Here is a 7,783-nt window from a genome sequence, read left to right as displayed (position 1 = left end):
TTTGTTGTACGAAACTTAGTTGTTCATGGGAATTTGGATTCACACTTCTAACATTAGAAGGACAAAATACTATCTTTTGGAGCATGACCCAGATACTGGATCTGGATATATATATATTTGTATCTATATGCATATCTATACTGTATACATATACAACCCAGTGTGGTTTAACAGACAGAGTGATGGACTAGGTCTCAGGAGACCCGGATTTGAATCTACCTGCCTTCTTTCCACCAACCCTATGCCTTCAAGCCTCTAAGCCTGTTTCCTACTAACTTCTAACATCAAGGTTACATGAATGCCCTCCCAGAAGGCAGCTGGCCTATATTTAAGTGGAGCTGTTGATTTTTTTTTAAAAAAATACCAACCATGTTTCTTTTTATTTATTTATTTATTTAATTTATATGATGCCCAAACTACCCAAAGGTCTCTGGGTGGCTTACAAATATTAAAATACAATTTAAAAGATAAAACAATTAAAATATATACTCTAAAAATTGCCATCAGGACCCACAGTTGATATTATTTCAATTGAAAGCCTTCTGGAACAGGAAGGTTTTGATCTGGCACCGAAATGTCATCAGCGTTGGTGCCAGACGAATCTCAGTCGGGAGGGCGTTCCATAGTCTGGGGGCAGCTGCCGAAAAGGCCCTTTCTCTACAAGCCCTCCCTCTTATCTCCTTAAGGGACAGCTCTTTCAAAAGGGCCCCCTGGCTAGATCTTAGCTGCCGGGTAGGTTCATATGGAAGGGGGTGGTCCTTCAGGTATCCAGGGCCCAAGCTGTTTAGGGCTTTATAAGTCAAAACAAGCACTTTGAATTGGGCCTGGGCAGCAACTGGTAGCCAATGTAATTTAAACAGAATTGGCTTGATGTGTTCCCTAATGGCCCCATCACTCACCAGCTGTGCAGCTTGATTATGGACTAGTTGCAGTTGCTGGACTGTCTCCAAAGGCAGCCCCATGTAGAGTGCATTGCAGTAATCTATGCGAGATGTTACCAGTGCGTGTGTAACTGTCATGAGACTCCGCTCGTCCAGGCAGGGCCGTAGCTGGTATAATTTCCGCATTTGAAGAGAGGTGCCCGTGGCCACCGAGTCCACCTGGGCTTCTAGAATTAGACTGTGGTCCAGGAGCACCTCCAGGCTGCGGACCCTGTCCCTTAGGGCAGTGGTCCCCAACCTTGGGCCTCCAGATGTTCTTGGACTTCAACTCCCAGAAATCCTGGCCAGCAGAGGTGGTGGTGAAGGCTTCTGGGAGTTGTAGTCCAAGAACACCTGGAGGCCCAAGGTTGGTGACCACTGCCTTAGGGGGAGTGTAACCCCATTCAGGGCAGGGAAATGACCCTCCAGCCTGTTCGGCGAAGCACCCACTAACAGCACTTGCATCTTGTCTGGATTTAGTTTCAAATTATTAACCCTTATTCAGTTGATTTATCAGGTCCAGACATGAGTTCAGCACAGAAACCGCCTCACCTGGATTGGTGGAAAATGAAAGGTAGAGCTGAGTGTCGTCAGCATATTGCTGACTTCTCAGCCCAAACCTCCTGATGACCTCTCCCAGCGGTTTCATGTAGATGTTAAACAGCATGGGGGACAGTATTGAGCGCTGAGGAACTCCATGACATAAACGCCATGGGACAGAGCACTACCCCCTGGATACAGAAGGAGCAGAACCATCGTAAACTGGTGCCTCCAACTCCCAACCCAACCAGCCTATCCAGAAGGACACCATGGTTGATGGTGTTGAAAGCCGCTGAGAGGTCCAAAATTATCAACAGGGTCACACTCCCCCTGTCTCTCTCCTGGCAAAGGTCATCGTACAGGGTGACCAAGGCAGTCTCCGTACCAAAACCCGGCCTGAAACCTGATTGAAATGGATCCAGAAAATCCGTTTCATCCAGCAGCGCCTGGAGTTGCCCAGCCACAACCCGCTCCAACACTTTGCCCAAATAAGGGAGGTTCGCTACTGGTCGGTAGTTAACCACCAGCCTTGGGTCCAGGTTAGGCTTTTTTAGGAGTGGACGAATTACCACTTCTTTCAAGGCGGTAGGGACCACTCCCTCTCTTTAGACACAGAGAAGGTACAGAGTAGTTAAGCAAACGGGAGGGATGTCTGGATAATTGACACAGCAATTCCAGAGGATGCCAGAGTTGAAAATAAAGAACTGGAAAAACAAAATACCTGGCAATTGAAATCTCTTGCTTGTGGATGAAACACATTTCAGTGGTCCCTGTAGTCATTGTGGCTTTGGGAACAATATCAAGAAAATTCACACAGTATTATGAACAGTTGCAGATCTGAGAAATCCCATAATCAGAGCTACAAAAAACAGCAATATTAGGAACAACATACATACTGCACCGTTATCTACCCTGTTTCCCCGAAAACAAGACAGGGTATTATATTAATTTTTGCTCCAAAAACATATTAGGGCTTATTTTCAGGTGATGTTTTATTTTTTTCATGTACAACAATCTAGGTTTATTCAAATGCAGTCATGTTGTCTTCTTCTGGTTGCTGCACATTGGTGGAGGGTGGGGTTTCACTGAATGGGGGCTTATTTTGGGGATAGGACTTATATTACAAGCATGCTGAAAAATTATATTAGGGCTTAATTTCAGGTTTGGTCTTATTTTAAGGGGGAAAGGGTAACAGATACTTAGGTTTTTTGTTAAATACCAGTCAATGTTTTTATAATTTTTACAGACTGTTCCTGGTGTTTTATTATTATTGTTATTCCTGATCACTCCCTGGTGTGTAGTAGAGTAAAACTGCAAACGAAGAGATTGTATCAAGCAAAAAAGGAAGGAAGACCACGTATTGACATCAGCAAAACTAGTGATCAAAGAAAAATGGAGGAATTTGCCCAAGCGCTTGAGGAAACCCGTCCAGGCCCGGCTGATGCAAAGGCGTCTAAACAATGGGAACATTTCAAGAACGCTGTTTATAACACCACCTTGTCCACATTTGGCAAAATGACCAAAAAGACAGCCGGCTGGTTCGAAGCCCATTTGGAGGAGTTGATGCCAGCCATCGAGGATAGGAGGAGAGCTCTAGCAGCATACAAAGCCTGTCCTAGTGAGTACAACTTGCAGGCTCTTTGAGCCGCTCATAGCCGAGTCCAACAGACTGCCAGGAGATGTTCCAATGATTATTGGCTTCAGCTCTGCTCTCAGATACAGATAGCAGCGGACACAGGTAACATCAAGGGAACGTATGATGGTATCAAGCAGGCTTTAGGTCCAATACAGAACAAAACTGCTCCCTTGAAGTCAACTACAGGCGTGATCATCTAGGACTGAGCACAGCAGATGGAATGCTGGGTGCAGCACTACTCTGAGCTATATTCTAGAGAGAATGTAGTAACGGAAGAGGCATTAAATAACATTGAGTGCCTGCCTCTCTTGTAACAGCTGGACAGTGAACCAACTTTAGCAGAAATAAAAATGGCCTTGGATTCCCTCGCCTCCAGCAAAGGACCTGGGAAGGATAACATCCCTGCTGAAGTGCTGTAAAGAGACCATCACCACTGAGCTGTATGAAATATTTTGTATTTGCTGAAGGGAAGGTGGAGTACTACAGGACATGAAGGATGCAAACATCGTCACATTGTATAAGGAGACAGGGGCGACTGCAATAACTACCCCCAGCATCTCTTTTCTCAGCGTTGTAGGGAAGCTGCTTGCCTGTGTCATGCTGAAGAGGCTCCAGGTGCTTGCAGACAGAGTCTATCCAATAAGTGATGTGGGCAGATTATATTTACCATGAAAAATAGGAGGCCATGGATTACTGCAAATACAGCAGGTAGTAGAGGAGGGAAAAAGAAGCCTAAATGATTATATCAGTACATGGAGAGAGAAATTACTTAAGTCAGTGAAAATAGAGAATATTTTTAAAGTGACAGAAACAAAGGATCAATATAAGAAACAACAATTTGAAAATAAATTAAACAGCTGGAAAAATAAACCATAGAAATCACCTGAGAAATATTGGTGGAAAGCATGATCATAATTCAATATGGGCATGGATAAAACTGGGGTACCCTTAAGAAAGAAACTAAAGGCTTGATTTTTGCTGCACAAGGACAAGCACTCCAAACCAATGTGATGAAAGCTAAGATCCAAGGAGTTAGTGCTAAGAGCAAATGTCAACTCTGCCAAGAAAAAGACGAAACTGTGTCACACCTCATCTGTGAATGTCCAAAGATTGCACAAACAAATTACAAAATTAGACATGACAAAATTAGTGCACTGGTCTTTATGCAAAAAATATATAACTTACCAGCCTCCAAAAACCTGTGGGAACATCAGGTAGAGAAAGAAAATGAGGAAGTCAAGATCTTGTGAGATTTCTGAATCCAAATGGACAGACACCTTGAACATAACAAACCAGACATAGTAGTAATAGAATGAAAAAATGTCTGGATCACTGACATTGCAATTCCAGGGGATGAAAAATGTGAGCTTCTAAAAGTACTAGCTGGTCTCCCTACTTGGATGAGATGTATTGTATTTTTATTTAAATAATTTCCATATGTGCACCTTTGGAATTATATTAGCATATAGGCATTTTATGGAAACGTGGACATTCTTTTAACTTCTTTTTCAATGAGCATTCCTTCATTTTTGGCAATATGTAAGTGGTCTCCCTACGGGGAATGAGAAAAGTTACTTTTTGGAATTCCCAGCCAGCATCACCTCTGGTGTGAATTCTGGGAGAAAAATGACTCCACCCTCAAACTTCTGGCCCTCATAAGAAGCTAAACTGACAAGAATAGAGTCTTACAGTATGGGCACTCCTCACCTAACAACCTTCCTGTTTAACAACCACTCGGATTTACGACCCTTGTAAATCTGTATTTGAGGCTTCCCCATGCCCCTTCTCAACAGCATGCTCACTTATTGACCACTTAATGACCTAGTCAGCTATCCTGTATCTCGAAAATAAGACCTAACCTGAAAATAAGCCCTAGTATGATTTTTCAGGATGCTTGTAATATAAGCACTACCCCAAAAATAAGCCCCAGTTAAGTGAAACCTGCCCTCTATCCTTGTGCAGCAACCAGAAGAAGATGACATGACTGTATTTGAATCAATGCAGATTGTTCTACATGAAGAAATAAAACATCCCCTGAAAACAAGCCCTTATGTCTTTTTAAGAGCAAAAATTGATACAAGACCCTGTGTTATTTTCAGGGAAACACGGTAGTTGTAAGAACGGAACCTTAAGTGACGACTGCCTGTACTTATTCTACTAAACTGCCTTTCTAGCTCATGTATCACTCTCTTAGTATGCATCAAACCACCAGATGAGTCAAAGGTGCAGTTCTAGCTAGAGCACATCTATCATCTGAGCCAAAAGATTTGCCCGTGTATTTCTGCAGTTATTTTGGGTATTGTGCAAAATCTTTTAAGAACGCACGGTTAATGTACCTATTTCTGATGTCACTCCATATGAGTCATAAGGAACACTTGTATGTTTCACCACCATGCAATCTGTAAATGCCTTAGCAAGTAGCAGATAAGGAAATGGCAGGTCATTTCTGGAACAAGGGGCCCATGACCCTTTTTATGCATTCCATGAATGGCTAATAGCAACTGGTTACTTGAAGGGGCGGTGGTGGTTCATTCATACATTGTGCAAACAAGGCCCTCCCTACCATTAGGCAGAACAAGGAAGCTTTTTTTTTCAAGTGGCAAATACTGTACTAGGATTAAGAGGTGGCCCCAAGGTATCGGAGAACAGGGGCGTGTACCATGAGGTCTGCTCTGCACCTGAAACCTGCTGTGTTTAGAAGCATGGGGCAATCCTGCCCACAGGTTGGTAGAGAAGAAAGGTTATTCCAACAGCCAAGTCAGTTTCTGCCGCCTTGCGTTTTTTGCCTCAGGCAGTAAAATTTCTTGGACTGACCAGGATGCAATGTGGTCCGCAAAATGCAGAAAGCTCTGATCATAGCCTTCCACTGGAACAGTCTAGGACTCAAAAGCCTCTTGCTTTTGATTTGTATGTGTGAGGACACAAAGGGAACAATGGTGTGGGTGTCCATGAGGGAAGGCGAAAGGGGCGCCTAACTCCCTGCAATCCTAAAGACAAATACAGTTTGTTGCGGGGGTGCCCACTATGAGTGCAAATTACACTGAAATGTCGCTATGCATATTTCCCTCCCACCCACATCTGCAGAGAAATAATGTGTGGCCAAGATAGTGCTTGGAAAAAAGCCTTGTGGTGCGGTGGTTAAACTGCAGCACTGCAGTCAATACTCTGCTCGTGAGCTGAGTTCGATCCCGATACACTCAGGTAGCCATCTCAAGGTTGACTCAGCCTTCCATCCTTACAAGCTGGGTGAGCGGAGGCAATATGTCACCTGCATAATTAAATTATAAAGCACCCAGAGTGTGCTTTAAGCACTAAGAGGCAGTATATAAGCAGTACACTTTCCTTTTGCTTTGCTTTTTTTGTTTGTTTTGGATGTCAAGTCCTAGAATACATCAGCCAAGCCTGTTCAGGTTTGTCTTGGAACAAGTGCACTGGCCCCGACCAGTCTTTGCCTTGAGATTCCATCTACCCAAGAGGCTGGACAATCTCTACTCTGAAAACATGCACCGTGCACGTAATTGTCTTGGGGTCTGCACCTCATGAGATGTTTGTGAGTACCTCCCTGCATTGAAAGGATCTTACTGAGAAACCGAAGCAACATATTCACGATTGACAGGGATTTTAGGGCTCCCTGCAGGTGTGATCAAGCTCAATGCTCTTAGTGTATCTTCTCCTAGTGGGCTGTGATGAAGGGCTGTGAGCCGAAAGCTATAATAACCACTCATAATTCTGTGGTATAGTGTTGTTGGGGTTAATTATGCATGCACATTCTCGCCATATCTGCACTGATCAAATTCAGTCTGTACAGACATGACAAGGGCCATGTTGCACTAAGCTGATATGAAGGTGTTAAAGACAAGCAGCTTCCCAGAATAAAATAATAAAATAAGATAAAATTTATTTCTTTAAAAGTTTTTTAATTTTAAAGAAATTTTAACAGTTATTTAAGAAAATGTTTTTAAAGAATTTTTAAGGCATTAAAGGTTCCCCTTGACAATTTTTGTCCAGTCATGTCCGACTCTAGGGGGCGGCGCTCATCCCGCTCTTCAAGCCATAGAGCCAGCGTTTGTCCAAAGACAATCTTTCCGTGGTCACATGGCCAGTGTGATTTAGACACGGAACACTGTTTACCTTCCCAACGAGATGGTACCTATTTATCTACTTGCATTTGCATGCTTTCGAACCGCTAGGTTGGCGGGAGCTGGGACAGGCGACGGGTGCTCATTCCGTCGCGTGGATTCGATCTTACGACTGCTTGGTCTTCTGACCCTGCAGCACAGGCTTCTGCGGTTTAGCCCACAGCGCCACCACGTCCCTTTTTAAGGCATTAAGCCTCATTAATTGCTGCAAAATTAGTGAATACATTGGGATTCAAAGACAGACTTAAAAGCCGAGCACTTAGACCACTCTACTAGTAGGGAGAAATCTGCCAATTTTATCTTCTTCATCTGTTTCTTATTATTATTTCAAAATTTGCCACCCCTTCTGTGTGTACAATTTGTGAAGAAATTTGATTTAGCTTAAAAAAACTCAAATAAAATTCTCACCCGTCCGAGCCGTGTTTCCTAAGCACCAAGAACTTGATTTCTCAATAAGATACATCCCTTTTCCTCATTTCCCCCTCGGATTATTTATTGTGAAAAATTCTGATGACAGTCACCTCCCTATGTCTGATAAAGCCTTTGTG

Source organism: Pogona vitticeps, chromosome 9, assembly GCF_051106095.1.
Source record: "Pogona vitticeps strain Pit_001003342236 chromosome 9, PviZW2.1, whole genome shotgun sequence".
NCBI classification, from domain to species: Eukaryota; Metazoa; Chordata; class Lepidosauria; order Squamata; family Agamidae; genus Pogona; species Pogona vitticeps.
The sequence above is the reverse complement of the archived record's forward strand: the minus strand, read 5'-3'. Positions refer to the sequence as shown.